This window comes from Leptopilina heterotoma, unplaced genomic scaffold, assembly GCF_015476425.1.
Source record: "Leptopilina heterotoma isolate Lh14 unplaced genomic scaffold, ASM1547642v1 Lhet_120, whole genome shotgun sequence".
Classification (NCBI taxonomy): Eukaryota; Metazoa; Arthropoda; class Insecta; order Hymenoptera; family Figitidae; genus Leptopilina; species Leptopilina heterotoma.
This window is the reverse complement of record NW_025110838.1, coordinates 871,364-889,722: the sequence shown is the minus strand read 5'-3', so window position 1 is coordinate 889,722 and position 18,359 is coordinate 871,364. Positions and strand designations below refer to the sequence as shown.

The 18,359-nt window shown below is 25.9% G+C and overlaps 1 protein-coding gene across 16 annotated transcripts in view; it reads left to right on the top strand.

Moving 5' to 3' along the window:
* Positions 1-18,359, top strand: part of LOC122510693 (glutamate-gated chloride channel) — a 157,211-nt gene that overhangs the window by 52,943 nt on the left and 85,909 nt on the right. For 15 of the 16 annotated variants that reach the window (XM_043625623.1, XM_043625615.1, XM_043625606.1 and 12 more), the window contains exon 2: positions 15,485-15,677. The gene's annotated coding sequence lies outside the window, so the exon portion shown is untranslated. Of the gene's footprint in view, positions 1-558; positions 627-15,484; positions 15,678-18,359 lie in introns of those variants that run through there. The other variant, XM_043625527.1, reaches the window with a different exon arrangement.

The window sequence follows — 18,359 nt, the reverse complement described above, 5'->3', positions numbered from 1 at the left end:
ATTTGCAATTTTTTTTTCTCGTGAATTGACACTGTCATAATCGATCAAAAAAAATTATTTTTTCTCTCAATTAAGAGATAATTTATTACTGATTATTTAACTCGATTGTAATAAACTGCGCAGTACTTAAGTTGTTAATTAAAATCATCTCTCTCTCTCTCTTTTTTAATTTTTAAAATAAAAATTCTTTCCCCATACGGTTAGTATTATTTTTAATTCTGACGAATTAAAGTTAAACATGTCCTTGTTTCTTATGAGAATGTATTAAAAAGAGTGTAATTATAGAAATAAAAAGTGTAATTTATTTTTCAACTGATATAAAAAAGTGTTCGAAAATATTTTTTTTGCTTTTATATAAATTTTATTATTTATTCCTTTTTTGTGTAAATTAAAACTATCTCTAAAGTTTAGATATAAATTTGAGTTTCTAAAGAAAACAAAAAAAATTGGAAGAATTACACTGTGATTCCATTGTCAGCAGTGGAAATTTATTTTCATTTATTTGTTTGATTTCTTTTTTTTTTTTTTTGAAATAAAAGTAAAATATGTTTGATAAAAGTTTTATTTACGGTTCGAGGAAAATTTTTCAGTAAATACTTGGAAATAAAATCGAAACTAATAAATTGGTGCGTTGTCTGAGTAAAGTAATATATTTTTTTTTCCCAACCACTGACTACTAAATATATTACGACAATAATTCTCGGGTTGAAAGTTACATTGAACACCTCTTCAAGTTGGTGTTGTAAAATATCGACGACTGTCTAAAAATTCCAAACAATTATTTACTTTGTAACTTTTATGCATTGGCCACTGAATAATAGATGAATGAATGTTGAAAAATGAAATGCTTGACAGGAAACTTGTCTATTCAACTGGCACTCGAAACTTTTTTACCTTCCCCCCCCCTCAGTTTTTTCGTTATGTATTATTCATTTATTTTATATTTTTTTTATTTATTTTTTTTTATTTTTATCTATTTTTACTTAATTTGAAAATAAAATAGTAAATAAAATTTAAATAAACTAAATAGAAATTATTTATTTACATTTTATTATTTCAGCTGATAATGAAAAAATAATTATACATTCAAAGCCGAAATAAAATAATAATAATAATAATAAAATAATGACAGAAGTAGAATAATAATTAAAAATAATTTTTGCTTTTTTTGTTTGTTTATTTTTGGTTAATTTTTTTCTATATTTTTTGCTAATTATTGGTGAAAGGCTGTTTAAGAGTTTTCGATATTTTCTTAAATGGATATTGAAAGAAGTTTCTCATTTCTCTCGGGGCTTTCTTTAATTATATAGAATTAAATTCATTCGGCTTTAACATTCGCATTTGCATTTTCATCAGATGCTGAGAGCTAAATTTTTTTTTCCTTTTTTATAAAAACTTTTCCGCCAATATTGGTTTTCTTTCTTGAATAGTACACCACTCACTAGGGAGGGGATCCGGCTTCTTTAAATTGGGCTTTTCAAAGCGAACGGCTTCATCGATCTCCTTTAGAATTCATGCTAATATTCTATTGAGATTCTTTAGTTTAGCCAATAAACCCAACTGTACACCGCACTCACGACATATACAGATGAGTTTCGTGAATTTCAGAAAAGAAAAGAAAAAAAATGTTAAGTAGTCAAATATTCTCTTTTATAAAGAGTAAATCGATTTTTTTGGAATTATAGATGAAACACTTTTCTATTATATTTTGGTAATTTTTGTTAATTACAATTCTTAATGTTTTCTTTTTCTTTCTATTTAAGAGAATTTTTTTTAACAATGAGAATTTCATTTCTTCTTTTTCTGAGAAGATACACACCTGTGATTTTTTTAATAGAAAAAAAATAATCTTGATGAAGGAAAAATAATTTTTCTCAGAAAGAATGATTAGAGTAGGGTAAAAAACAACCCTAAAACAATTTGAAACTATGACGAGAGAGAAATAGAGAGAATACTTTCGGACAAAGGGGAGAGAAGTTTTCGGACTGCACGTGCAGAAGGAACGATGACTATAAGTTATAAATTGAATCATGAAAATTCTACAGGAAAAATAAAGGTGAAAAATTGGATAAAATTTTACTGCTTGAGAGTTGAAGTAGAATTTTTATGTTAGTGTCAATCAGAAGTTGACTCAAATAAAATTATCAGCACTTTTTGATCTTCTTTTTGGTAATTACGGAAAAAAAAACATAATTATTTCCTAGTTTTTCGATTCTTTCGATTGTTATATTGATTCTTTCTGAACTTTAGTCATGAGAACAGTATTAATATCAAAAATATTTTTATTATGAACGAAACGAACATACTTTTATTTTACTTTTTATAATGTCAATCTAACTTTACTAATTTAGTTATAATTTCATTTAACTTGACTCGTTTCATTAATGCTCGCTTGATTCTTAATGACAGATAATTCAAGATCATATATGAAAAGTACTTATGTGCGATAACCACTTTCTGAAAGTCTAATTAGTCAAAAGATTCTAATTAGATGATAGCGGTTTTCATTAAATAAATGCGGCAATTCAACTGATTAGTAGGGGAATGTAGTCAAGGTTGGCCTACTGTCTAGGTAGGCCACTCGCGTTTTTTTGTCAAGTTCACTAGCGCCACCTACGCGCATTTTTGTCGAAGCTTGTCTTAGTGAAACCTAACTTTTTGTTCAATTACATTTTCGGAAAATCGAAAATTGTGTTTTCTGTGACGTCGGTACAAAAAAAGCTCAAAAAAAGTTTTGTGCATAATGTGAAAAACCATTAATAAAAGATAAAAAACAAATTGAATCGTCAAGGCAAGTATGCAGAAAATTTGTGGGACTCATGGTTGAAAGGAAAACAAAGTAAAAAATCGAATCCCGAAACGTATTTCTTTATGGTTACAACAATTCGGTAATGTTACTTACTGTCAAGGTCGGCCACTATGTGCTTAAAATGCGCAAAGTTGAGGACGAGCTACTTCATTTGCAAAAACTGCAATTCTGTATAACTCATAATATAATTGATCATCTTATTAATATTTTTATTTAATTTTATTAATATTTTAGTGCAAAACTTTTTTTTATTTATATTTATTTTTTTATATTGTTTATTGTTATTATTTTGTTATTTCATTAAGTTACAAACTGTAAACAATAAAGAATCAATTTTCCGTAACTCCAAACATGTTATTTTATTTTTTAACGATTAATGCCCTTTGAATTTTAAACATGGCCGACCTTGACTGTAATGGCCAACCTGGACTACAAATTTTTTTTTTTTTAAATCTTTATAACTTTTTCATTTTTAAACCTGTCAATTTACTTTGTACAGAAAAAATGTTCCTATTAAACAGGACTTTCCAACCATATACTTCAATTGTCCAAATTCATTTTTAAAAAAAAGTTATAAACAAAAGTCAAAAAGGTGGCCGACCTAGACTATGTTCCCCTAATAGTAATTAATGCGATTTCGAATTTTGTACTATTGCTGGAGGTCAATTTTGTTCTTGAGGTAATTCTTTGTCTGATGAAAAAAGTAGAACTAGTGACAAAATTAAAAGTAGAAATAAATTTATCTTTAACTGAAATTAAATAATTATCGAAAATTTTCCGATTTCTTGGTAAGAAAAATTTATCAAGAAACTATTCCAGTGAAATTTCTGACCGAAATGTTGTGTTGCTCCAATGGGGGTTTTTATTCTATTCCCAGTGAGGCTTAACGAGAGATTTACATCGTTACGTCATTGTTTTCTTTATGTGACCGCAGATTGGCTATATAGGAAAGTCGGTCTGCAGGTCGTCACTGTGTGTTTGCGCTATAGTTTAAGGGTGGTACGAGGAGACACCAGGAAAGCTGCACTATGTCACGGTCATAATGTGGAACAAACCCTTGAATATATTTCCCCCTTTATCCATCTTAAGAAGGTCATTACCATTTCTTCACTTAATGACCTCGCAGTCAAAAATATTTTTTGTTTTCTTAGTTCCACTTGAAAAAAAAATTGCAATAAAAGAATAGCAAAATAAATTCTATATTTTAATCAATCGAAATAGTTTCAATGAAAAAATTATGGTTTATTATTATTATTATTATTATTTATGGTTTATAAAAAACCACTTGTCAAAAGAATAAATAAAAAATTTCCAATTAGAGAAAATCGAAAGAAACTAAAACAAATTTTTCAAAAGATAAAATTAAAAAAAAATTAAAAATAAATTGTCAAAAAAAAAAATAAATTTAATGGGAAAAAAACGATGTGATGTTATTGATTCACAAAAATATCACAAGTTCAACGATTTAGAGAATTTTTCTTCGTAATATCGTGTTTAAAGAAATAGATATAAAAATTTTATCTCTCGTATCTTCTGTTCAATGTCATTGAGAAAAATGTCGAGTGCTTCTCAACTCCTCAACGTTGAGATCAAGATTTGTCAAACTAGAAAAGATTTCAATTGACATGGCAGACTTTGATATCGAGCTATTTATTTTTTATCTCAAATATTTACCAGAAAAGAGATACATTTCGAAGAAAGATATACACAATAACGTTTGTTGACGTTTTGTCTTACTGTTCATTAATTGAATTTTTCACTATTTTCGTAAAATTTGAAAATATTATTTTATTATTTGTATTATTTATTATTATAATTTATATTATTTAAATTAAAAATAACTATTGTCTCGTACATAAGTTAAATAATTAAAAGTTGACAGTTAAATTATATTTTCTATTTATATTTTCATTTTATGCTACATTAATATAATAAATTATTATTTAATCTCCTTTATATATTAAATAAATAGATATTTTACATTTTTTATATTTTATTTATTTTTTAATTTTAAATTTTATTTTACATTTCTTTAACACCCTTCGAGAAGAATAATTTTATTTTTCAAAAACAGTGTAAAGATTAGAGAACTAATAAAAAACTGCAGGATTTTTTTCCTTTCCCTCTCTCTCTCTGTCGTTAAAAAAAATAAGAGAAAAAAAAGTAGTGTGCGTGCGTGTTGAAACCATAACTTGAATATGAGTGCTTAGCTCATTCTCTGGGTGAAGGCTACGGTAAAATGGTGATTATGGGCGCGAAGAAAGCCGATCGATGATTGTTAGTTTCGATGTGGGTTTCGAGGTGAAAAATAAATGCGACTTTCTTGACGTCGGCCCTGAATTCGAGGAAGCGGATTATAGACGTTGCGTATAAACGATTAATCTCATAATCAAAAATAGCATTATTCATCGATAATAAATTTATACGTGCTCTTCTTTATTTTTTCAAACGCATTTCGTTTCTATTTCACTGAAATATCTAGTTCCTTCGCTTTTGAATAAAACAAAATGAATATACTACGTCTTTGGCCTTGCGATCGTGAACCCTTTTCCCTCGATTGATAATTAGGAATTTGTGTCAAAAAAAAAAAAAAAAAAAAAAAATTAAAATAGAAAGACATTTATTTTTTTCCCCTAATTACGAAAATTGAAGTAAATTTTTCTAAATTTAGATTTTTTGAACTAAATTATTTTAAATTGATTTTTAACTAATTTTTGAACAAATTTTTAAAAATACTTTTTTTAAACTAATTTTATAAAATACTTTTTTTAAAACTCAGTTTTTGTAACTAATTTTTGTAACTAATTTTTCAAACTAATTTTTTAATCTCATTTTTTAAAGTTAATTAATTCTGGAGTGAAACAAATTTTTTTTTTTGTTTGAGAGAAAGTGTGTGAATGTTTTACTTGGCATTATGTGGAGGGATAATTAATTTATCAATGAAAAGGCACTTGTTCACGCAAATTTTACTCACAGAGCGCTCTCTCACATATTCAAAGCGTATTCAACGAGCTAATATACACTTTTTTTTACCCCCAACTTATTTTTCTTCTCCTCTGTAGTACTCTTACGTGTGCACCAGCTACTTCATACATATATGCAAATTATGTGTACTCACGAAATCCATTCTCATACGTTAAAAAACCGTGCCAAGGTGTCAAATTATTTTGCAAAAAGAAAAAAAAATTACTTTACGAACAACATTTATTAATTTACTTTACAAATTTATTTTTAAAAATTTTTAAATTTTGAATTATTATTAGATTTTATTTTTTATTATTATTAGATATTTATTATTATTTTTTATATTATTTTTCATTTTCCTCATTTAATTTTTTTCTGTTTTTAAAATTCTTTTTATTTAACAAATTTTCTTTTAATAATATAAAAATAATTTCCATTATTCGATTAATTTTATACTCTTTCTTAAAATTTTGATTCACTTGATAAATATTGAAGTAGAAAATGGATGACTTTACGAAAAGAGGGAAGAAAATAAAAGTGGAAGACAGTGAAAAAAGAGAAAGAAAAACGAGGAAAAGTGGATATAAAAGAGAAAATATGTAGACTTATGCAGTCAGCAATTCTTTAATATAACAAAAGTCTTAATACCCTCTCCGAATACGATAACAATCTCAAACATAATAAATTTATCATTCAAGGAAAAACTTTCTTTTCAACTTGAAAACCGTGAAGTAATTTATTCCTGTTAAAATTTCATCGTTTTTTTTCAAATATTTTTTTTTTTCAAGAATCAGATTTCACTCGCAGGAGATATCTGATTAAGATTATAAAACTCTGTGAGAATACTTTAAAACTCATAACGTGGATTTTTTAGAGCGTAGAGAATTTTTTTTCTTTAACCAATCACTGATAAGGAAAATTTAACGATAAAAATTTTTTGCTATTTGAATTTTAAAGACTGAAGTAAGTAATTGAAAGTTAAACGGTAGATTCAGAAAAAGAAAGAAAAAAATAATAAACAAAAAAAACAAGAAAAGATCAAAAAAAGAAGAAGAAAATACAAAAAAAATAAAAAAGCAACATAAAAACAAACAAAAAAAAGATGGAATTACGAATTTAATTTTTAGAAAGAAAATTATAACTAAATATAAATAATAAAAAAAAGTAGTTGCGCATTAAATGCCGAACAAAAGTTTTGTTGTTGATAGAAAATATTTACCAAAGTGAATAATAGATAATGACCAATTAGAAAATAATTAATATAATTATTATAAAAATAATAAAAAGAGAAAAATTTAATTCGACCTCTTTTGCTTTATAACTTAATTACATTTGCTCTCTATAAAAAAAATAATATTTCTTTAAAGACTTTCAGATAAAAATGAGATTTTTTCTTTTTTCCTGTAAGGCTTCTTTAAACTCGAAAAGATTTGTTGTAATGTTATATTGAAAGTATTTTCGAAGAAAAGTTTTCTCCTTCACATCTCGAAGGTTCGTCACTCACTGATTTCGATATCTTTTTATTTTCTTCTTCTTCTTATTTCTTCTCCATTTCTTTTTTTTCTGAGACAGCAGTTTATTTTTTGCCCCTATATAGATGCGGATATAAAAATAGTCTCTTTTCTTTCGTCTGTAGAAAATAAATTAGGAACTTTAAAAAAGAAGGGAAAATTGAAAAAAAACACCAGATTCTTACTCTTATGCAAACTGTCCCAAACAAAAATAGAATTTTAATCGATAAATGACGGTCGATTTCTGCTTGTCAGTGCCATGACCTTCTTTTCATGCATGTCTATTTAAAAATTCTCTCTTTGACTATCCTGTAACATGGCAATTTTTCCTGTAATTATATATAAATTAGGAGGAAAATGCCATTGTAGGATGTTATTATTTTTTTTAATTAGAAACATTTATTGAAAAATAGAACTGAGAAAAAATTTTTTTTTAATGTTAACGTATTTTTTATTTAATTATTTATTTTTAGTATTTATTTAGTTTTATTTACTTACCTTATTTATTTTTATAAATCTTTTTTACTATTTACTTACCTTATATTTTTTACTAACTTTTAGTATTTACTTACAGTTAGAATTTATTTATACTTACAATAACTTTACTTTTTACTACAATTATTTACTATTATTATTATTTTTTTTATTTTCACATTTATAGAATTTTGTTTATTCAGTAGTAGGGTATTTATTTAGTCAGCCAAAACTTGAATGTTCCTTATTACTATTATTATCATTATTATTATTTTTTATTTTTATAGAATTTTGTGGATTCAGTAGTAAAATATCTATTCAGTCAGACAAAATTTTAATGTTCTTAAACGAAAGAAACTCGTAGTAGGTAAAGACACCATCAGTCAGACGAAAAATTATTAATTTTTATAACAGTAGTAAAAGTACAGTTTGCTCAGACATGATAGCCTAAAAAATACAAATTTTATTGTGATACCAGTAGTAAAAGTCAATTTCAGTCAGACAAGATTTTTTCTATTACAAGAATCAGTAGTAAAAACTGTTTTAGTCAGACAAGGACTTCTGTTCATGTAATTTTTCTCTTCTTAGAAAGACATTTTCTATATAAATAAATCTTTTTTTTCATAACAGTAGTAAAAGTAGAATTTAGTCAGACAAAGGTTTTTACCTATTTTGGTATTAATAAAATTAGTTAGCAAGTAGTAAGAACCACTTAAAGTCGGACGAAAGAATTTTTGTGTTTGTAGTAGTAAAAGTCGGTTTATGTCAGACAGATCAACTTTTTGTAAAAACAGTAGTAAAGGACCATTTAAGTCAGACTTAAAATTGTTTTGTTGTAGCAGTAGTAAAAGCCAGTTAGAACATATTATTCCATTGTTTCAGTAGTACAACACTACTTAAGTCAGACATGTAAACTTCTTTATCTTCGTTACCAGTAGTTAATGTCAATTATTAGTCAGACATCCAGTTTTTAATTTATAAAAATTTTTTCTGTTTTTTTCTTCTAAAAATTCTACAAAACTAAACAAAAATTTGCCCCTCAAAATTTACCAAAACTCTTATATTATTTTTTCATTATCAGCAAAAATTTCAATTAAACTTTTTCGAATAACAAACATTTTCCATTTCAAATTTCACTAAATTAAGTTCAATTTCATTAAATCTAGTGGAAAATAAACAAAAAAAAGTGCAGAATAGGTAAAAATGCAATTCGATCAAAAAAGAGGATAATGGAGAGAATGCGGAAAATCGTATTCAATTGCAAAAATAAAAAAAAGAAGAAAGTGGAAGAATGGTGAAAAAAAGGGTGAAAATGTAGATTTTTTTCGAAAAGAGAAAAAAGGCAAATTGGATGAGAGTCTTGTCGGATAATTGTCACGTTAGTTTACTTCCATTTCGAGCGTTTTTTTTCCCTCTCTCGTTACGATTGGCAATTTCATTAGTACTCTTCTTCGTCTAATTTTTGCTATTTTTTTTGTGCCTTTTCTTCAATTTACCTATTCGCCTTTCTTTTCATGAACTCCCAATTTTCTTGTAGGAAAAATTGTAATTTTCTTTTTCTTGCATGTATAGCGCATATGTGCAAAGATCCTCGAAAACATTATAATTGGAGGCTTCAAGTTTGACTTGAAGGAGGGTCAGTGGCCTTTAGTTGACTTCTCTCATGTGCTTCTTGGCTTTTTAGTATTCAAAAGAGGCCTTAGCACCCTGTTCACAACTTCATCGTCAGAGAACACTTAAGCATCATTATGCCCCGGAGAATACTTCCCTCCAAGACGCTGTTTCACAATCAAGAGAAATATTTATGCCCTTGTATCTATCTGATTTTAACCTTTTTTTCTTCTATTTTTGCAGTCTTGTAGGAGTAGAACAGATTTTTACTACTAATTTCATCTAATTATTTTACTATTACTATACTGATTTTATCTGATTACTTTATTTTCACTACAACTATTGTCTGACTAAAACCAATTTATACTACTGACCCTGTCTAATTAGTTTATTTTTACTACTTGTAATGTCTGACTAAAACTAATTTCTACTACTGAATTTATCGCATTTTAATTTTACTCCAAAACTTGTCTGACAGAAAACGATTTTTACTACTGATTTTATTTTATTAATTTCATTTAATACTACTAGTTTCGTCTGACAAAAACGATTTTCACTACTAATTTTACTTGAATTGTTTATTACTACTAATCTCGTTTGACAAAAAACGATTTTTACTACTAATTTTACGTCTGATTAATTTATTTTCACTACAAATTATATTTTATTATGTTAATTTTATACTACTTGGCTTGTCTGACTAATAACGTTTTTTTACTACTGATTTGACTTGAATTGTTTATTTTTACTACAAATCTGGTCTGACTAAAGCCAATTTATACTACTTATGTTTCCTAATCATATTTTTCCTACTGATTGTACTATTAACATTCTTTCTGACCACAAGTCGATCTCTACTACTAACAGTGGTAAAAGTAAATTTTAGTCAGACATTTTTGTATTTAGACAAAAATTTAATTTTTGTCTGACTATACACGTCCATCAGTACTGGTAATAATAATTTGAATTATTTGATCTGACAGAAATACTACTACTCATTTTATTTGATTATTGTATTTTTACTACCGACTTTATTATTAACATTCTGTCTGACTGCACGTAGACTATACTACTGAAACTTAAAATTAAGAAAAGTTTTACTAATGATTTTTTTATTACTTTATATTTACTACTAGTTTTGTCAGACTGAAAAAATTACTTACTTTTTCCAGTTATTATAATTTGCAACTCAGACTAAACGAATTTTTTTTAGTTGCAGTAGTAAAAGTCAAAGTTACGAAATTTTTTGTCGTAACAGTAGTAAAAGATCGTTTAGGTCAGACTTACAATTTTTTTCTTGTATTAGTAGTAAAAGACAGTTACGGTCAAACTTGCAAATTTTTTAGTAAGTAGTAAGAACCTCTTACTGATTATAATATTTGTACTACCAGCTGTGTCTGACTAAAACCGTTTCGTACTACTAACTTTATCTGATTATTTTAATATTTACTACTAGCTTTGTCTGACTAAACCTGATTTTTACTACTGACTTTATCTTATTATTTTATTATTTCAGCAACCTATTTTATTTTTAATTTTTTGTCTGACTGTACGTAGACTTTACTACTAATTCTTAAATAATTAATTTTACTACCAGTTTTGTCGGACTGAAAGTGATGTTTTCTACTGATTTTATATGATTATTTCATTTGCACCATTGTTTTCAGTTAATATTGACAAAAATAAATTTTCCAATATTTAGCCAATTTTAACAAACCTTTTCTATAGGACCAAATTTGTTTTCGTTGAAAAAAAAAAATCAATTACTCGCTAGGAAAAATCAGTAATTACTGGTATTTTATTTATCAGTTTAGTAAGCGTGAGGGTAAAGTGAAGGGGGGAGGGGACAATTTTTATTCGCGAACGATCCACTCAAGTTTCTCGAATGGCTCTTTAACACAATCCAATTAGTGAGAAAACACGCGTAAAGCCAATAATCTCTTTGAAGCTTTAAATAGAGAGGCAGAATAAGAGAGAGTAAGAGAGCGAGAGAGAGAGAAAGAGAGACTAAAAAGTGGGAGTAAGAGAAAACGAGAGAGAAAAGGAGAGAAAAAGAGAGAAAAGGAGAAAAGATGAGAGAAAAATAGAGAGAGAAGGAGAAAAAAGAGAGAAATCTAGGCAGACACATGACATGAAGAAACGGGAATTCAAATAATCCGATTACACACTCACGGCAAGGTCGGGGGACAAAACTGGCAAAAAGTAAAAAAAAAAAGAAAAGGAAACAGGATTTGTCTCCAAGAGGATAAAGAAAAAAAAAGAAATATACAGTGATATACATGTAAATTCATGGCATTTGATACAATAATTTATTGTTGTACTTTTTGAATCCTTTTTGCGCGTTGTTAAAATAAACGGAAACCGTCTCTCAGTAGAAAGTTTTTAACTTTTAGAAACGATGCAAAATGAAAAAGGAAAAACAAAAAATGCAAATTTCAAACAAATACATTTTGTGTGCTGTCAGAAAACAAAAGACGATAGTGTCTTGAATATAAAAAAAAGAAAAGAGAAAAAAAAACTTTTTAAGTGTTCTTTTTGAGTTCTTGTCAATAAAATTTATTATACAGAAAGTTTTACCACTGGTATAAATAAATTTGAATTTTCCCACTCACCCCCCACTCCTACCTTTTAGAATTTAATTTATTTCTCAACAAAACATTTTATAGAAGTTGAGAAGAAAATTTTAATTTTACTATGAAATTAATTTTTACAAGATTTAAAAATGAAAAATAAAATATTGATAATAATTTTTATCACTTTTGAAAATCTTTTGAGATTTTTTAATTAATACTAATTTTCGAATAAAATTGAATATTTAATAATTTTAAAATACAAAACTTTGAAAAAGAAAATTTCAATTTTTCTAAATATAATTTTTTTATTTTTACACATAGTTTGAGATAAAGAAATGTATTGCATATCGAGGATTCTCAAAAAAGCAAATTTTTCAAAAAACGACAAATTTCCTATAATTTTCCCATGATTCTGAACTTGAAAAAAATATTGCCAATAATTTCACTTTTCTTTGGAAAATTTCTTTGAAGAAAAATATGGAAGAAAGGAAAATATTGAACGTAAACGAATTTCTTAATTTTGGAAAAAAATTGAATTTATGGAAAAAGAAAAAAGAAAGGCAAGTGTTGATGGAAGTTGGGTAGATCGAATTTTCTTGTATGAAGGAGAAAAGGTGTGGAAAATAGAAAATCGTCTTGTATTCGGGTGTATATACAATATAGGTATATATGTGTATATATTATAAAGATGATCCTGAATGAAGGACCTCTTGTAGACTCTTCCTTCTTCAGACATGCCTTATAAAATTGTAAGTGTAACATGTTCAGGCATGCATGAATCGGGCCAAGAGGCCAAGGCTGACTATTGTGAAAGTCCCTCTTTATTCCCCTCATCACCTTTCCATTACCAACGTTTATTCACGAGACTTGAAAAGCAAATCTTCCTGTATACAATGACTTTACTCTGTTCATTATAAATATCCTGTCAATTTATAAACACGCAAAGTTTCATTACAACATGCAAAGAGAAAGAGACAGACGTGTCTTTCCCCCACTCTCAATTTTCACGTCCTGTGGGAATTGCGTTTTCTACGTATTTTTTTCCCCCTCTGTCGATGTAATTTTATTTGCTTAATAAATTGGAAGAAATTTTTTTCTACTCGCAGATATTTGTGTTAATTTAAATAAAAAAGAAAGAATAATTTTAAAAAATGAAAAATAAAATAAATAATTAAATAGAAAATGAAAGAATAATTTTATCAAATAAAAAAGAATAAAATAATTAAATAAAATACAAAATGAATAATAAAAAAATAAGAAATTAAAAAATAAAATAAAGAAATTAACAATTATTATTTTTATAACAATTACGACAATATTAATTAGCAATTAAGCATCAATAGTGAGAATGAATCTTATTATCAGCAAAATTCACCTGAAGTCAGTTAAAAAATTCTGCTAGTAGGTAAAGACACTAATAGTCAGACAAACGATTATAAACACTTCAAGAATCAGTAGTAAAAACTATTTTAGTCAGACATCAACTTCTGTTCTTGTAATTTTTCTCTTAGTAGTGAGACTATATGAAAATATTAAATTTTTAAATTAGTAGTAAAAGTAGTAACAGTAGTAAAAGCCGGATTTAGTCAGACTAGTGAATTCTATTGTAGTATCAGTAGTAGAGGTTGATTTTAGTCAGACGAAGATTTCTATTCTAGTATTATTAGTAGAGGTCAGTTTCAATCAGGCAAAGATTGCTATTTCATTATCAGTAGTAGAAGTCAGTTTTAGTCAGGCAACGATTATTGCATTTTTATTATTTCCCTAATTAGCAGTAAGCGAACAATTTTAGTCAGACATGTAAAAATGAGTTTATAAAAAACAGTAAAGTAGATAAAGAAACCAGTAATCAGACAGACATTTACGATTTTTCAAAAATCAGTAGTAAAAATGTCTTTAGTCAGACGCAAAGTCCTATTGTTGTAATTTTTCTCTTAGTATCAAAACAGTTTAAAATAATTGCAATTTTAATTTTAATAAACGAACTTTTTATCGGATTACTAGAATTAGAAGCAAAAGGTAGGAAAACCTATTCAAATTCTTGCAATAATCAGTAAAGTAGGTAAACACACTAATAATCAGACGAATAATTTTGAATTATTTAAAAATCAGTAGTACAAACTGATTTAGTCAGACCTAACCTTCAGTTCTTGCAATTTTTCGTTTGGTCGTAAAACAGTTTTTAAAAAAATGTAATAGCTGCAAAAATAAATAGAAATAATCATAAAATTTATGAATAATTGTAAAAAACATTTATTGAGATAATTACAAAAAAATTTGAAGAAATGAATAAATAATGAAATAAGTTAATGAGGGAAAAATATACAATTCGATAAATAATTAAAGGAATGATAACTTAAGTAAAATAAATAAAATGAAAAGAATAAATAAAAACAAAATAAGTTAACAAATTAAATAAACGGATAATTAATGAAATAAACAAAGAGAGAAATTTATAAATATTTGCTAGTTGAAATAAATATTGGAATAAATAAATATTAAAAAATTAATATTTGAAAAATAAATATTTGAAAAATAAATATTTAAAAAATAAATATTTAAAAAATAAATATTTGAAAAACAAATATATGACTACCGAAATAAGTCAATAAACAAATAAATGAATAGAAGAAGAAGTAATTAAAAAATATAAAGAAACAAATGAATAAAAGTAATAATTATCAATTGGAGGAATGTAGAAATAAATAAAAGAATAAACAGAAAATTAAATAAATAAAGAGGAGAATGAACAAGACGTGCGCGGACCATAATATTCTGTTTGAGCTTTCAAGTACCAGGTGTACTTTCTGTGAAGATGAATTATCCCTCGAGCTTGCTAAAGTTGACGTCATAATCTCATTGTTATTCCGGACGGAATTCCCATAAATTTTGCGAAAATGAAAATTCACTAATTGGACATAATAATTTTGATATAATACAAAACTAATTATAATTTAGATTAACAAACTTCATTATTATTTATTGTATCAAATTTGTATTTTCACTTAATTTCATCAAGTAGTTAAGGTCAGTCACTGTCAGACACAATTCTCCAAGTATTTTGAATCTTTGTTGTTGCAGTGATACAGGTCAGTTTCAGTCAGACGTGCTTTCTAATCGTGATTTTTTTTCTTTTAGTATCAAAAAGTTTTCAAAGTTAGACAAATATTCAATTTTTGTAAATTTTCTTATTTTTCTGTGTTTTTTTGCAATTTTTTCTGCAATTTTTTTTGCAATTTTTTTCTTTGTAATTTTTAAATGTAAAATAAGCAAATAAAGTTAGTAGTAAGAATTGGTTTTAGTCAGACAAAACTAGAAGTAAAAAAAAATAATTAGATAAAGTAAGTAGTAAGAGTCGGTTTTAGTCAGCCGTTGTTAATAGTAAACAGAGTAATAATAAGACAGAATCAGTAGTAAAAATCGGTTTAGTCAGACAAGATTGCTCAATGTGAAACTTTTAGTATTGACTGAAAAAAAATAATTTATTAGACAATAATTATGAACAGTGAGTATAATAAGGATTCCATTATTTTCTGTTGCAGATCAATAATAATTACTGTCGTGCGAAGGGAAGTGTATTATGATTGCTTGACATGCATTGTTAATAAACAAAAGGAAGGCAAATCAGCACTGATGAGGCTTAAGATGAAAGGAGGTGAAAATTAAAGGCAACTACACAACGAACAGCAGCAACCTGTCTCGTTTCTTGCGAACAGTCACATTTTTCGAATTAAGGCAAGTTTTTCGATATTAGTATTCGAACTTTCAATTTTCAAAAAAAAAATTTATTTTCATTTTCTTTTCAAGTTAATAAAAATTATTTTTTCTGTAATTTGCATTTAAAATTTACTTTTTGAATATTTATCCGCAAAACATTTCTAATTGTATCTAATATTAATATTTACGTGTTCTATATTTTGAAAAATATTAAGGGAATTTATTTCTTGATGAAAAAATGTATTCTTTCTTAACAAATGAAATTTTTTACTTATTTTAAACAATAAGTATTATTAATTAATTTTTGTGGAAAAATTTATGGGTAAAAATTATTTTAAAAAATAGAAAAAAACAGAAACAAGTATTATAATTATATTACAGTGGAGGAAATTGTATTATTTGAAAATTTTATATTCTTATTTTTAAAAGTGAAAAATTTATTTATTTTTTTGCCACAAAAAATATTTATTTATTTATATTTAAAAGTATTAGGTATTTTTTTTATTTAAAAACATTATTTTCTTTATTTAAAAATATTATTTCTTTTCTAAAATAAAAAAAGAAATAAAAGAAATTGTGTTATTTGGAAATTGTAACAAATGTAAAAATCATTGGCACAATGTTCAAGTTTCAATTCGAACATAAGCTCATTTTACGCCGGTCATATTTCCATGCCCTCGATCGAATGAACATGTGCGACTACTGAACAAGAATCAATTGCCCTCCCAATCGTTGCTTTCTCGTCCTAGTAAAATATTCCTTTTCCTTGTTTAATTTACCTCTTGTCATAAAAAAAAAATCCATCGTTTTGGCTTGAAAAAAAAATAACAAGCATAAAATTGATGACCCAGTACTAAGTTAAATTTTATTTCCCTCATGCTCATATTTACTTTTTTGGCACTACAATATTTTTTTATTTCTTCTTTAACAACTCACTAGTACCAAGAAACAACAACAAAAAATTTAATTTTTTCTGAAGAAGGAAACAAACATAAAAAAGAAATTTAAGAACTGAAAACCAAAATGCAGTAAAGGTAAAATTAGAAATATTCTTGATTTACTTTTTAACTTAACTATTCACTACTACTACTAAGAAACAACAACAACAAAATTTACTTTTTTCATTTAAAAAAATTTGAAATGAAATTTTAAACTAAAACTCTCGACAAAAACAAGAACTTGAACTAAAACACAATAAAGTTAAAAGCAGAATGAAATTGAGTTTGGAATTAAAATAAGTAAAATAAAAAATATTTTTTTAATCAAAATAAAATAGAAAATACAAGTAAAATTAAATTAAATATTTTAATTTTTAATACAGAATTTAATACAGAATTCAAAAGCAAATCAAATTTAAAATTCGAAAATACAAATGAACATTAAAAAGTAAAATAAAAATAACGTTAAAATAAAAATAGAATTTTGTATTAATTATTTAAAATTTAAAATGTTGAAGAATTAAAAATTCCAATCAAATTCAAATTAAAGATTCCACGCTAGAATTAAAAAATTAAAATTCTGTATTATAAATTTATAAATTCAAATAATAAAGAATTAAAAATTTACTAATAAAATAAATTTCTGACATGTTCATAAAAAATTGACATCAATTTAAAAAAGATTACATTCGTCAAAAAAAAAGAAGATATAAAAGATTATATTCCAAGTAAATTTATATTATAAACTGCGATATGAAATATTTTTTTCCTACACAATAATAAAACGACAATAAAAAATGCTCTTAAATGTGGTTTCAAAAGAGACCGAGAAAGAATGGTGGGGAGGGAAAAATCCGTTTTCAGGAAATGACACACACACAATAGAGAAATATAATTGCAAAGTAAATCGTCTACATTTTTATGCTCTATGTACTTTTGCTTTAATGCAAGAGCAGAACGTTAAAAAGCGAGCATCTGCTCACTATAAATTTGCATGCCCAGAGGCTCTCTAAACAAAACCAACGGGATAAAACTTAACGAGTTCTTTGTCATGTCAATAACGATTATATTTTTCTTTTTTTTTTTTTGCAAAAATGAATGGGTCACTTGAAAGAAAAAAAAAGCAAAAAGAAATGAAAATAGAAAATGAAAATTTACTTGCGTCAATTCTTTGTTTGAATGTCTTGATACTTTTGTGTATGTGACATGTACTATATGTATATATATATATACATGTGAATATAAATATATGGAGGATGCTAAACTTTTACTGGAATAAAAAAACGAAAAAAAATATATATAAAGTACATTCGTAATGCAGAACACGTTTCATGGAACCTCGACATTTACTTTTGCCATGGTATCGATACTATCAATAGCAGATTAGGTCACTTTAAATTCAACTCAGAGGAAACATTGGAGTTAGAAAACGTCACTTTTTTTGAGGTTTTGCAAAAAGAAAAATGGTTTAGAAAAAAATATTTTGTGTAATTTACCAAAAAAATTCAACTTTCACAAGGAAACATAAAACATTGAGAAAATGTCAATTTTTCAATGTAAAAAGTTTTTGAAAAAAGTGATTTCCATATTTTTTAAAATTATTTTTTGAAAATAGAAACAAAATATTACCAATTATTTTTTTTTTAGTTGGGAAAAGAAAAAATCGAAATTAAGGAGAATTATAGTCAATTTTCAGAAAAGAGGTATTTTTGTTTTCAAATATTTGCGGGCATTGAGCACAAGCACGTGCTTTTAGTTAATT